Below are 16064 nucleotides of genomic sequence, written 5' to 3'. Positions count from 1 at the left end.
CCAAATGGTTCATTGTGTGGGTTACTGTAGTCACATCTTAGTTCGTGAACCGTGGGCAACGGCTGAGTGGCCTAGTAAGTGGTCCTGAGAGTCGGGATACCAGTCGCTATGGAATGGGAGTGGACATCTCGGACATGTTCTAAGCCATTGCCCTCCGTGTGCTCAGGCGGCCAGGACTAAACAATCCACCAGTGGTCCCTAACACGTTAGAGGAGAGATCCTCACTTGGACTATGTATAAGTAGGGTAGCATCCTGCTTCATGAATTTACAGAGATCAGAACATTATAAGCAAGCGTCGGACCTACGGGAGTAACGGACTCCCATTCCCATTTGACAGACGTGAGACTCCTTGGAAACAACTTCGCGAACGAAATGGAATTCGACGGGGAGCTATCAATATTAATGGGACTTATGGAAGAAAGAAAGTAGAACTGGCTGCGTCAGCAACGAGGATGCAATTGGATGTACTAGGAGTAAGGAATATTCGGGTAAGGGGAGATAACGAGGAAGAGATAGGAGATTATAAAGTGTACTTGACGCGTGTTTGAAAAGGAAGGGCAGGGTTTGGTTTAGGGCTGTTTATCAGGAATACTATTGCCGCAACATAGTTTCTGTTAGGCACGTAAATGAGCGAATCATGTGGGTAGATTTGTCAGTTGGAGGATTTAGGACGAGAATTGTCTCAGTGTATTCACCATGTGAGGGTGCAGACGAGGGTGAAGTTGGTAAGTTTTATGAAACATTGAGTGACATCGTAGTCAGGGTCAACAGCAATGATAGGTTAGTGCTAATGGGCGATGTCAATGCGAGAGATGGAAATAGAACTGAAGGATACGAAAGGGTGATTGGTAAATGTGGGGAAGATATGGAAGCTAATGGGAATAGGAAGCGTTTGCTGGACTTCTGTGCTGGTATGGGTTTAGCAGTTAAGAATACATTCTTCAAGCGTAAGGCTATTCACCGCTACACATGAGAGTCTAAAGGTACCAGGTCCATAATAGACTATATCTTAACCGACTTCGAATTCGGGAAATCTATTAGGAATGTACGGGTGTTTCGGGGATTTTTTGATGATGATCTGTAGTGAACTAAGTATCTCTAGGCCTAGGGTAGAGAAAGTGGAATCTGTCTGCAAACGGATAAGGGTAAAAAATCTCCAGGACGAGGAAATTAGACAGAAGTACATGGATATGATTAGTGAGAAGACTCGAACAGTGGACAGTAAGCAGGTTGAGGATATAGAAGGAGAATGGGTGGCATACAGGTGTGATGTAGTAGAAACAGCAATGGAATGCTGTAAAGTCGGGAAAAAGCGAACATCTTGGTGGAATGATGAAGTGAGAGCAGCATGTAAACGTAAAAAGCAGGCTTATCATAAATGGCCCCAAACAAGGGCCGCTGCAGACAGGGAATTCTTCGTAGATGAAAGGAACAGAGCGAAACTAATAGCTGTTGAATACAAAAAGAAGTCGTGGGAAGATTTTGGTAATAACCTGCAAAGGCTAGGTCAGGCAGCAGGGAAAACTTTCTGGACAGTAATAAAGAATCTTAGGAAGGGAGGGAAAAACGAAATGAGTGTTTTGAGGAATTCAGGTGAACTCTTAATAGATCGCAGGGAATCGCTGGAGAGGTGAAGGGAATATTTTGGAAATCTTCTAAACGTAAAAGGAAATCTTCCTAATGGTGGCGCGAACAACCAAGCTCATGGGCAGGAAGAAATTGATTTTGGTGAAATTACGCTCGAGGTAGTGGAAGGGTGGTATATTAACTTAATTTTCATAAAGCAGCAGGTATAGATGAAATCAGACCTGAAATAGCGAAGTATACTGGGACGGCAGGGATGAAATGGCCTCATAGAGTAGTAGGATTGGCATGGGGCGTTGGTAATGTACCTTCAGATAGGACAAAAGCAGTAATTGCTCCTATCTATAATCAAGGGAACAGGAGGAATTGCAACAAATATCGAGGTATCTCATTGATTAGTATACCAGACAAAGTATTCACTGGCATCTTGGAAGGGAGGGTGAGATCGTTGGTTGAGTGGAATATGGATGAAAACCAGTGTGGTTTCAGACCACTGAGGGGCTGCAGGATCAGATTTTCAGTATGTGCCAGGTAACTGAAAAATGATACGGGAAGAATAAACACCTGTGTTTATATTTCATCTATCTAGAGAAAGCATATGACAGGGTACCGAGGGAAAAGATGTTCGCCATACTGGAGGAATATGGAATTAAGTGTAGTGAGTTCTTAATTCAAGGTAGCTACAGGGCTTAGACAAGGCTGGAATCTTTTACCTTTGCTGTTCGTAATTTACATGGATCATCTGTCTGTCTGTCTGTCTGTCTGGTCATCAGCCCAGGGGCTTGTTGGATTCTCAAATAGCACCACCAATGGATATGCAGTTAAAGGGAAACTGCAGAAACCAATGGCAGAGCCCTAATTAGGCGTACTAGGCAAGATGAGGAGTGAGGTAGTTCGCTATTGCTTTCCTGACTGGACCAGAAGGTGCTACTGCAGCACGACTGATCCTATGAGCAACATCTTTCATAACAATGAGACGCTAACTGTGCTCCAAATGTCATTACTCAGCACCACCCATACCCCCGGCAGCTTCAATATTTTCACAGCCGTGGATGAGACTGGGACTTCGGTGGAAGCTACACTTTGCTCTGGCCTGTGCCAAGATATGGATACAAAAATACTGCATCCATCAAGAAATTGCAACAGGCGGATGGATCATCTACTGAAAGGTATAAGGTGTCAGGCAGGGATTCAGTTAGGTGGAAATGTAATAACCAGTCTTTCCTATGCTAGCGACTTGGTCTTAATGGCAGATTGTGCCGAAAACTTGCAGTCTAATATCTTGGAACTTGAAAATATGTGCAATGACTATGGAATGAAAATTAGCCTCTCGAAGGCTAAATTGAAATCAGCAAGTTAGAAATTCAACAGAATTGAATGTCAGATTAGTGATATAAAGCTGGAACAGGTACATAATTTATATATTTAGGTTATGTGTTCTTCCAGGATAGTAATATAGTAAGTGAGATTGAATCAATGTGTAGTAAAGCTAATGCAGTAAGCTTGCAGTTGCGATCAACAGTGTTCTGTAAGAAGGAAGTCAGCTCCCAGACGAAACTACCTTTACATTGGTCTGTTTTCAGACCAACTTTGCTTTACGGGTGCGAAAGCTGGGTGGACTCAGGATATCTTATTCATAGATTAGAAGTGACAGACATGAAAGTAGCGAGAATGATTGCTGGTACAAACAGGTGGGAATAATGGCAGGAAGGTACTCGGAATGAAGAGATAAAGGCTAAGTTAGGATGAAGCTATACGAATAAACCGGATTCGGTGGTGGGATCATGTCAAAGGAATGGAGGAGTATAGGTTATCTAAGAGAATAATGGACCCTGTTATGGAGGGTAAGAGCAGCAGAGGGAGCCGAAGACGATGATGGTTAAACCCAGTTTCTATCGATTTAAGGATAAGGGGTATAGAACAAACTGGGCCACAGCACTAGTTGCAAACAGAGGATTGTGGCGTCGTTTAGTGTATTCACAGGGGCTTGCAGACTGAACGCTGAAAGGCATGCATAATGGTATTGTATGTAATGTATTCCCAAAATTAAGTCTGTGATAGGCTCCAAGTGTTTTTATGTATGCACACGTCTCAGTAGTGACTTTTTCAGAAGATTTCAAAGTTGTCAGACAGCCGATTTTGAATTTTATAACTGTTTCTTAATTTACACACTTTCTATTGTACTGTACCACATCTGGGATGTATTGTATTTTATTGAATACATCATGCATATATTAAAACTAACGCGGGAACGTGAAGAAAGGAAAGTGCGCTAGAATTTGGCCACCACCCACGTCGGGCATGGGTAGACCAGCGAAGGGATAACGCGAGTGGAATTTCACAGATTACTCTCCAACTCTGCTAACTGAGCTGCATAGATGCCAACTGCAAGATTTAAAAAGCGGGAAGAAACAGTAGTGGAATGCTTGCGAGGTTAAGGGGTGATTACGCCTAGGAGCCACATGACAGACAACTGGACGACAGAGAATATTGTTTGTATATATCTAGTATCTCGAGTATATTACAACTATTAAGTTATGTCTAATATCAAAATTTGCCATTATACTGTATAATATACCGTGGGAACCGAAGTCCACTCGACACAAAGAGTTACCCCGTTTCTGTGAGTGATTATATTAGCTGTGCGTCGTCTAACGTGTATAATATAAGGGAGCACGACGAACGGATATGCAGGCTATTTTATCATTAATATTAACAAATACAGTGCAAATGAGAAATATCCCGGTGGCAATGGTCACATAGAGTAATGTAATAATAACAACGTAAATTTAACATAATTACCCACCAACTACAAACAAATAAACAAGCAAAACAACAAGTGTACAACAAGCAAATCCATCGAAAGAAAATATTACAAGAATTACTACTAGTTTAACATTCTAAATCCAGCATTATCATATAACAATTCACGCACAACTTCAATATTCCCAGTGCTTAACATTACGGCTTACAATACTATAGGTTGACACCACTACTAGCTTAACATTATAAATGATAATAAAGTGACGTTTATCCACAGTTACCCTACAACCAAAAAAACAACAACAACAACAACAGTAGTACAACAAGCAAGAAATCCTACTAGTTTAACTTTCTAAATCCAGTGTCAATATATAAAAATTCGCACAAAACTTAAGTATTTCCAGTACTTAACACTATGAATTACAATACTTTAGGTTGAACTTACTACTAGCTTAACACTACAAGTGATAATAAAGTCAAGTTAAAAACATAACTACATAACAACTACAACAACTCGAGTACAAAAAGCAATTCCATGGAAAGAATATTACAAGAAATAGTACTAGTTTAACATTCTAAATCTAGCATCATCTACAGTTTCTTAGACTATTTAATTCAATCAATCAATCAATCAATCAATCAATCAATCAATCAATCAATCAATCAATCAATCAATCAATCAATCAATCAATCAATCAATCAATCAATCAATGAATCAATCAATCAATCAGTACTGATCTGCATTTAGGGCGGTCGCCCAGGTGGCAGATTCGCTATCTGTTGTTTTCCTAGTCTGTCCTTAAATGATTTCAATGACATTGGAAATTTATTGAACATCTCTCTTGGTAAGTTTTTCCAATCACTAAGTCCCCTTTCTATAAATGGGTATTTGTCCCAATTTGTCCTCCCGAATTCCAACGTTACCTTTATATTGTGATCTTTTCCACTTCTTAAAACGCAACTCAAACTTATTCGCCTAATAATGTCATTCCACGCCATTTCTCCGCTGACAGCTCGGAACATACCACTTAGTCGAGCAGCTCGTCTTTTTTCTCCCAGTTCTTCCCAGCCCAAACTTTGCCACATTTTTGTAACCCTCACCCAGAACAAATCGAGCTGCTTTTCTTAGGATTTTTTCCAGGTCTTGAATCAAGTAATCCTGGTGAATGTCCCATACACTTGAGCCATACTCTAGTTGGGGTCTTACCAGAGACTTATTTGCCCTCTCCTTTATATCCTTACTACAACCCCTAAACATAAGAATGTGCAGAGATCTGTATCCTTTATTTACAATTATTTCCAATTCATAACACTATTGCTTACAAAACTATAGGTTGAGCTTACTACTACCTTATAGTTGCAAGTTCTAATAAGTAAGCTTAAAACCTAATTACCCTACAACAACAAAAGTAAAACAAGCAATTCAATGGAAAGCAAGTGCTACAACGGCCGATGTCTAATCTTTTGGATCCTTCGTATTGTTCAGTGATATATTAAAGATTCTTATTAAATATTGTAGGATCGCTTCACCCCGAGTTTAATTGCCTCTCCGGAAATAGAGTCTGGCCCACAAGATTTACTTCTTCTGAGTTTAGAAATACCCTTCCGCAATAACGAAACTTTAATTTAGAAATCACTATTAGTTTTCGGAAAATTGTCCCCGAATAACAGTGCCGCCGGATTAAAAACCTCTCCGTAATGCTTATATAATTTATCCGCTTTACCTATATCTGTTGTCGCCAATAAATCGCCTCATGTAAAAAGAGGAGGAACTGACTTCTTCTCTCCCTTCACTCTTCGTATATATTTCATGAAGGGTTCCATGAATTCCTATTTTCATTTAGGATATTGTTAACGTTTTTCTCTTCAGCCATTTTCTTTTCAGTTAGCAAAAGCTTCACCAATCGTATATACTCCGCTTTGCACCCATCGTTATTATTTCTTTATTATTTCTTCTGTTGAACGCTCTCCTAGTCTTACGCTTAAGCTTCCTAATAGTCGCGGTGTAGTACGGCGGATCTGAATTTTCCCTAATTATCCTTTCGGGAACGAATTTTATTCAGTCCAGTATTTAAAATGTTCATGAAGTTCTCACAAATGTCATCCATGCCCTTGCCTTCTTAAACCATATAGTATAGCACAAACTCAGACAGTTTAGAAAACTTACGAAGTCTCCCCTCGCATAGCACCGAACAGTTTTGGAAATTCCCACATGCCGCGTGTTGCAAGTTTTCCAAGAGAGATCGTGTACCACTGCACTGTGGTCACTAATCCCCTGAATTACTTCACAAGATATAACTATGTCAACCGGTCTGACTAGAAACACTTCGAGAGTGCTCGTTTACGTATTTTCTTTGTAACGACTTGGGAAAAGCCATTATTCGACATTAATAAGTTAATTGATTCTTGTGATAGGCACCTTGTAGTTGACCCAGTCCACTTTACTGACGGTAGATTTAGATCCTCTGCAATTATAACTTAGTTCTTTTCCTGTAGATTATATATGCACATGTGACGAGTGATCGTGTTTAAACCTGATTTCGGCGGGTGATAAGCTCCAATAATGACTATGTTTTGTTTACTGGATGCATTATTTACCTCCACCCCAATTACATGGCAGTCATCGAGAACACATTTTAACGTACTGCTTAGCTCTGACCTAACACAATGAATTTTATGCTCGTATATTATCCGATAACCAACTTTTCGTTCCCACAGTTGAATGCCGTTATGCATCACTATTTTTTTTTGCTAGGGGCTTTACGTCGCACCGACATAGATAGGTTTTATGGCGACGATGGGATAGGAATGGCCTAGGAGTTGGAAGGAAGCGGTCGTGGCCATAATTAAGGTACAGCCCCAGCATTTGCCTGGTGTGAAAATGGGAAACCACGGAAAACCATCTTCAGGGCTGCCGACAGTGGGATTCGAACCCCCTATCTGCCGGATGCAAGCTCGCAGCCGCGCGCCTCTACGCGCACGGCCAACTCGCCCGGTATTATGCATCACTAGACGAAGCGCCAAAAGTTGGTTGCGAGATAATCGCGTTTAAATTTGGTTCTATGTGTAAATTCGGCCGAACGTAATTTTACTAAATATGGTATTACTGGTGTTGTAGGATAATAGATTGTACCTTCTCACCAAATTTCAACATTTTTATACTCGCACTACATAGATTTCCTTCAAGAAATGGCGCTTAGTCTACTGATGCAATTTAAGGTTTTTCTCAAGTGCGAATAATGTATCGCGATGCTACACCAATAATACCTAACTGTTGAATATTTACTGAGTAAAACTTCAAAAAATGTAACGTGGTGGCAGCCACGATTAAAAACTGAATCTCCTACTGTCTGAAAAGGCCCGCTAAGTGCTTGATCTACCACGAGCCGCGCCACAACTCCGGTACATTATTCAAGTTTTAGATGGAGAAATTCTAGAAGGGAAGATAATCTCTAAAGTCGTTGCTATAACGACTTACTGATTTTAGGAATTTCAACTTATTTGAGTCAAATACAAATGGTAAGACATGAGCCATTGTAGTCTATAAATTTTTTTAATGGATTTACCTTCACGATAGGCCTATTATATTCTGAGAGTACAGTATTGACGTGATATTTTTAAGCCTATGGGTAAGTTTTGTTCTGCTTGAGACAGAAAATGTGATTGAAGATATTTCCTCCCATAAATACACACAAAACACTGGACAGGAAATAAGATTGTTGCTCTCAGTTCATTCAATCTCGAAATCAGGATCTCCATTCAATCCATCTACGTCATCCACGATATCAGAACCTGCTTGAAGATTCTGGTAAAATTGTTTGGCATCTGTAGGTATTAGGTGCATCAGCGAGCCAAAGTCTCTTAGTTTGGCTTCAGAGATAGGGTTTCCTTTTGGCCACAGAGATATTAATGCCTGGTGAAAGGGAACTCTACTTTCCCGTGGTCGTCCCTGTCTTGACTTATTTAGATTTACTTCCTGAGATTCACCATCAAATTCTAGAGAATAATTCTCAGACGCAACCTTCTTAGCAAGCTGCATTAGTAGCATTGTCCTTCTCCTTACTTTTGGAAGTACTTGATACATCGTTGAACTTCGTCACTTGATGAACCACTCAATGTATCACCACGTAAAAATGTTAGCACTGTCTAAAACGCGGGCTCCCTCTCTGTCATCCGCGCGCAATGTGAGGAATGTGGCGCTTGGTCTAATGATGCAATTTACATTTTTACTGATTCCCGCTTTGTCGCTTAGGTTTTCTGTTTACGAACAACTAACGGCCTCTTGTAATGCAGTGGGGAATATTTTATAAATAGTTCAAGCCTTCCTCTACAAGATGGCGCTAAATTCTCAATTGTCATCAAATGGCGCTTAGTCTACTGATGCATAACGGCATCCAATTATATCAGGGTCACTCGCATGAACTGAAAAATGAAAACCTACAACCTGTTTTCCAGTCAGTGACCGGGTCAGAGATGTAATGAATGAAACATATATAGGCTATTATTACGATGGGGTCGCCACTCCCAAAGTGATATATTAATGAATGATAGAACTCGCATGAACTATGGTTTCGAATTTTGCGATGTTATTACCAATACTTCCGCAGTTTACCTGCGACAATCTAGGAAACTTACCCGATCCGGTATCACCGCCTCTCACAATGTCCTGTTAGTAGTTCTGAAGTAGTTGTAGAAAGAAGAGGTTGTGTCTGTGTTACGGTGCGCGAATCAAGAGACAAACTGTAAGGCAGTGCGCTAGAACAATAGTTAGTAACATTTAGATTTTCGGAAAGGACTGTGGGAGTACTGAATTACTTTAAAATCAAAGAAACAAATTCAAAGACATTAATTCTGTTAAAGCATGGCGTGTAAAGTAATGAGAGAACGGCACTATAAACTACGAGTAATTAGAGGGCTGAAGCATGGACTAGCTGGATTGAAGTAACAGGGAATATATTTTCAGCTGGGTACGTTGTAGTGAAATCAATGACAATATTAAAACGCCCAGGTGACAGATTCCCTATCTGTTGTTTCCCTAGCCTTTTCTTAAATGATTGCAAAGAAATTGGAAATTTATTGAACATCTCCCTTGGTAAGTAATTCCAATCCCTAACTCCCCTTCCTGTAAACGAATATTTGCCTCTATTTGTCCTCTTGAATTCCAACTTTATTTTCATCTTGTGATCTTTCCTACTTTTACGCGTTTGGCGACACGATGTTAGAAATTTAACGGTATCTTGTAAGTGTATGATTGTTTCTGGTAGGACTCGACGTCGGCACTGTTTACAATGTTTTGTATCGTAATTACTCAAAGGTACGAGCTTATGCGTGCATGTGTGACATGTGTTAGAGCAGAATTTGAGCATATTTATTATGAAGTAAATACCGGTAGCGCATGGGTAATGGAGATGTGATTTGTTTTGAGTAGCGAGGTGGTGAACTTGGTGAATTCAAGGGCGAATTATTCTTTGAATGATTAAATGCAGCATGTTTACTATGTTTATGAGAATGAGAAGGAGGCTACGGCATATCGTGGTATCAAAGAAGATATTGTACAGGTAAGTAATATAATAAACAGTGAAGCTACGAGTGTTAATAAGAATATGAGTTGACGTGAAGTGAATATAGTAACGATGATGTGAGTGCTGAAACCGAGGTTTCGTGTTTGCCTCCTCTGCATCTACATTTTGGGATCGCCTGTTATGGCTTAGAAATCCGTATTCTTATTTCTACTGCTTAATCGGTCTTCTCACTGTTTTTAAAGTTTAATTCTACGAGGGCGTGTAAGCTCTGGTTGATGCTGCAATCTCACGGCTATAATAGGAACTATACGTCGTCTTATTCTTTGACATTGCTCCGGCCAATCAGCGCTTGGTGTCGGCCATTTTTGAAATAGTCCGTCTCCGGAGAGGGAAGCGAAGCGAGGAGTCGCTGCTTTTCTATCATGCCGAGAAGACGTTGGTGTACCGAGCTCCAGGCAATGCATTGGCGTAGTATAATGGACTGTGGATAGTGAATTTAAAAGGATGTAGGGTTGTGCTCCAGGTAAAGCTTTACTTCTCGCAGCCCAGCGTTTATAACATTATAAGGGAGTTAAAATAATGCAAATCTTACTTGTAATTCCTTTTAGAGGAGCGATGTGTTCATTGCGGTGTCTATAAACCCACTATCCCGCCCCAAGAAGCACATTTACTTTTATAACCTAATGAAGAGCAGCACCCGCCATCGGCCATGTCTAAAGTAGCTACTCGCATTCTTATTGGTCAACGTGAACAGAATGTGACGTCATTGCCATCAATGCTGATAAATACATTGCGTTACCAACCCCGGCTGAATTAAAGCACGAACACTATGTAAAGGAAACTATGTTCCACACGAAACTAGATGCCTAGAGCCGCTTCGCGGCTTCTAACCGTCTTATCCTAACCGTCCGCACGGCAAGAACAAGTCCAGACCAATCGTGTAAGAATAATCACCACCACCAGGTATCGAAACTAGATGCCTAAGGCCGCTTCGCGGCTTCTAACCGTCCAGGCCAATGGTCTTGTCCAGATCCTATCGTAGCCGTCCGCACGGCAGGAATCTTGCCCAGATCCTATCGTAACCGCCCAGATCGTATCCTAACCATCCGCACGGCAAGAACAAGTCCAGACCAATCGTGTAAGAATAATTACCACCACCAGGTATCGAAAGTAGATGCCTAAGGCCGCTTCGCGGCTTCTAACCGTCCAGGCCAATGGTCTTGTACCTGGCCTAAGGCCGCTTCGCGGCTTCTAACCGTCCAGGCCAATGGTCTTGTACCTGGATGTAACAATAGACCAATCGTGTAACAATAATCATCAACACGTTCTCGTTCCTAAGTACAGACGTTGGCAGAACTGACCACCAGTTTTGTGGTTGTGTAAAGAAACGACAAACAAACGAGAGTCGCTCCGCGCGCGGCTAAATGTAGCGAGTGCTGGGCTGCGAGAAGTAAAGCAGTAATGGACTGTGGATAGTGAATTTAAAAGGATGTAGGGTTGTGCTCCACACCCTCAGCGTTCATCTAATACATCCTCGTAGTGTGTGATTTTTATTTTACCTTGAAAACACCAAGTTCTACGGTAAGGAGCACATGGCCTGGCCATGTTTTTTAACTTTCCTACCGCTGGACCTCAAACCAACCTGTAAGTCAACCTTTATACTTATTTGTTGTTTTCATCGGTGGTGAACTGCTTCTGCGTTTACTTAGGAGAAATCTATCAATCATCAAAATAAGTGATGCGTTCCGGAAAATTTGCTGGACCATTATTTGATAAGTGAAAATGTACTACCCTTTCAAAAGTAACGTATCGGGTTGAAAAAGATGTTAATTGGTTTGTTTAAAGCATCTAGCGTGTAACGTGTCACCACAAGAAATTTGAATGTTTCTAAGGGAAATTTGAAAAGAGGTATAAATGTAAAATATTATTATTATTATTATCCGGTAATGATGTTACTGCTGTTCTGAAATTTGTTTTAAAGTGAGGTAATACATGGGAGTTCCAGTAAGGATTTTGGTGCATTTTCGGGTTGTTTTAAACTTCTTTTTCTGCTTTTTATTTAATTCCGTGCCTTTTTGGGTTTTTCCCTGGTTTTTGGGATAGTTTGTTCCATTATTTGGCCTCCATTTTGCGTACCATTGTTGGTCCACTAACGGGATTGGTTCTTTCCTGATTTAACAATGGATTATGGTTGCCTTGGGGACGATGTTGTTTTTCTGAGAGGCGTGATGGTGATGATGATTTTTGAAGGCTGGGAGTCGCCCCTGTCGTAGTTTGTTCTGCCATTTAAAGAAACCGTGTTGTGTGTTTACTGTTTCTTGCCCCTCATTGCTCTTTTTCCTTTTCCCTTCAGGTTTTGTTGTGTCGGGTTTCCTTTCCCTTGAATATTTGTGAGTAGCACTTACATCCTGTGATGGACCTCCCACTGTATATTGGTTACCCTGTAACTGATGTGAAACGAAAGAGAGAGAGTTCCATCTCTCAGCGAATATCTGTGAGAGCAAAGAAAGATTTTTTTCCTGTTTCTTACAAGATGGTATTTCCTAAAAATGAATTATTTCCTCTCTTAAGAAAAGATTTGTTGGTTGTTGAGAAGGTAAACTGAAGTGTTTAATTGTAACATATCCTACTTTAAAATGTTTCTTGCTGACCGGCCTTTTGGGTGTTTTAATTTCGTTATTTTAGGTTGGTTCAAAACTTGAAGGTTCCATTTAAATTACCTTATTTTATTTCTTACCGTCCGGCGGTTTTCAAATAATTTTCTTAATTTACCTTTAGGTGTTTCTTGGTATTTTATTTGAAGTTTTCTGTAGTTCGGTGAGGTCTGTTTACCTTATTTAATCCAATTTAATTTACTTTAATTTTAAAGACCTCTTCATTTTAATCACATGTCAATTTGATTTTAGTCAGTTTCTGGTACCTATCATTTTGGTAAACTACTGCGAGGATGTCTTGTTATTTACCTGTTAATTTTGAGTTTCATTAAATAATATTTATTTTTTTTTAAAGAAAGTTTTGTCTTGATTTCTACTCAACATTAATTTTGGCACACTGACAGTTGGTAGCTTGATCCACCCGTTTGTTTTCTACCACCTGGAGGTAAATTCACCTTTTCCTATTTACTTTATTTTGTTCTGGGTGTGTAGTGTATGCGACGCTTCCTATTTTGTTCCTCTTACACTGGATCTTGTCCGGTGTAGTGTAGTTTTTTACTCTCAATCAGCTAGTTTGGTCCCGGGCTACCTAGCTGGTGGGTCAGTGCCAAGCGTGTATTAAGTGCCTGCAATGGTGATAGTTATTGTGATGATAAATAATTCAGTGCAGTGTTATATCGAGGTATACTAATGAGGCGTGGGTGAACTCACGTGTGTTTAAGTGATTCATGTAGTGAAATGTGCTTTGCAATGAAAGTTGTGATATAATTTGAGATGTGATAATGAAAGTTCACCGCGCAATTCCTTACGAATAGCGTGCCGTTCAAATGTGTTATAGTTAGTAGACTTCATTGTGCTAAGTGTTACTTGTTTATTTAACTTCAGTTTAGGATTTAAAATATAGTCAGCTGTTCATCTGTTTTATTATTCAATGACCAAATATGGAACAGCTGTGTTGCATGATGATTTAGTGTATGTCGTGCATTAATAATCTCTCTTTAATAATAACGATGCCCCACCACGTAATTAGAATGCTGGTAATACTTTAGGTATTAATACTAGAGTTCCATGTGTATTTGACAGCGTAAATTACGTTAACGTCACCATAAGTCCTATCTGCATCGGTGCGGCGTTAAACGAATTATAAAAAAACATTAGGTTAAAATTAGCTGAAGGTTATATGAACTCTTGATAATCTTGAATAGCTAAAATCATCCGACAAGTGAAACAGTTCACTTTGATGTATGAGGTGGATTACTTTTTCTAATCATAATCATGTATGAATCAGCGTTCAGCTGGCTTATTTTAAGCATCAATCTAATAACTTGGCAAGATAAAATATATTTCAGTGCAATATTTGATAGTACATTTTTGTTTATGCTGCAGAATTACTTATTGTTGTTTATTACCGTGCTCTTCAGTTTGCCGAAATTAACTTTGAGTAAATACATATATGAACTACCTGAAAGAGGAAACATATTATGTTAGCAGTATTACACCTGGCAAAGTGGTAACTTAATTAAAGTAGAAAGATATGTTTCATTCTTTAAAAAATATCATCGGATTATGAATAGACTTCATTCATAGCACCATATCATCAACCGTTATGCGAGTCTTGAGTGGAATTCTACTTCAATGATCACCTTATTTATAATCCTTTATGATGTTTACTCCAGGTATGTTACATTTAATGAGTTGTGTGAAGCCTCTTTTAATTTTCTACATTTTTGTGAGCCACGTGAGCTAAGCTAGGCCAGTCTAGGCAAGTGATTTTCTCATCCATAAACCGGGCAGTTGAGCAAGTTAAGTCATTTGTATTTACCCGTTGATATGGCAGGTGGCAGAAATAGAGGAATTTAGTTGGTTATTGGATGATTTATGCTAAAGTGAATGCGGGTTTTTTCGATTAAACGTGTGGTTTAATGGTGACTAGTTCGGTTGATGTAGCTTAACAATAAACCAGATAGGTGATAATTTGACTGATACAACTTTGACACACACTAATTGAATGGATGAAAACCATAACGGTATAAGTGACATTAAAAAAAAAATGAGTTAAGTGCAGGATGTAACTCCGGGAGGATGTATCCTTTCACCAGCAAAGGGATACAAATCATAGCGGTAATATTCTGCGCTCTAGTGATGGGTGGTATAACTAAAAATAGCATGCTTTATATGAGTGTTGAAGATGTTTTTATGCCTTTTTCTCTGAATGAACAAAATGCTACTTATACCGCTATGGTTTTCATCCATTCAATTGTGACTTGTAAATATGTTTAGATGGTAAGTTTGATATCCCATGAATAATATTGTTCATTACTCATGATAATTTTGGAAGACCTTATAGTATTTCATGATTAAATTATGTTTCTACAGTGCCTTACTTGTGTATTACTTTTAATTCTTCTTTGTGGTTTACGTTCCTTTTTCCGACCAGATCTCATTATTCAGGCCGTAAATTCTATTCTTTAGGCTGAGCAGGTACCTATCCTATAACAATAGGGGCAAAAGATCTTCTTAGGTCGACGCCCCGAATAAATAGCATTTATAAATCCTCTAACGATAGTATGGGATCGTTAAGATCCGAATAAGTCGGTAATAAGCAATTTTTAATGAACAATGTTTATGATGTACAAAAATTTCTAATATCCAGACTTATGCTACGTTTTCGGACTTTTAGTCTTTTGCACTGATACAAGTATAAGTAATATTCTCACATTCACACAGTTACCGATTTAGAAACCTCTCATATTAATAGATCTTTTTTATATTTTACTGATAGCGATAAAGAATAAAACATTATTAAACATTTTTATTACATGAATTTGTAAAACTTGTAATATGAACCATTAATTTTTCCTGCATAGTAATAGATAAGAAAACAACTTTTTACCAATCCAGTTGACACTTTAATTGTTTGTGAACCTTAGATTTTGAAAATTTATATTTTAAGTTTAGTGGGAAAGTGGTACCAATCACCTCTACAATAAAATAAAATAAATTGTTAGGGAATTTCTTGAGGTTTTGAATAAATTCGCTTTCAGATTCAAAAACCGAGCATACTCCATGAATTAGTTATTGCATTCCACTTTTCATACGTTGCCTTCGGAAATGAACTCGGCATCGTTACACATTCCAGTTTCAGGCATGCCCAAATGGGTAAAATGGACACATTACATAAAGATCAATTATAAACTGCTACTCTCTTCAGTCTGTAAGCCTCTGAAAATTAACCATATGACTCCACAATCTTCTGCTCGTCACTTGCTCTGTGATCAGATGCAGTTCCCCACCTCGTATCTTTAAATAATAATTAAGAATTTTATCTAGCTACATTGAGCTTTCTTCGCTCTCTTGCCTTCAAGATCAGATTTCTGTACTCTTTTAGGTAACCTGTCCTACATAAGTGGTTCCGGTCACATATACAATCAAATAAGTGAAAAATAAATAAGTAAAGCCGTTCACTAATTAGTACTTATCACCTATTTGCGAGTACCCTACTTCCATTGTTCACAGTTCTTGTATCGGCACCATTTTAAT

This window comes from Anabrus simplex, chromosome 2 (genome assembly GCF_040414725.1).
Source record: "Anabrus simplex isolate iqAnaSimp1 chromosome 2, ASM4041472v1, whole genome shotgun sequence".
NCBI classification, from domain to species: domain Eukaryota; kingdom Metazoa; phylum Arthropoda; class Insecta; order Orthoptera; family Tettigoniidae; genus Anabrus; species Anabrus simplex.
This window is presented reverse-complemented; position numbering follows the sequence as displayed.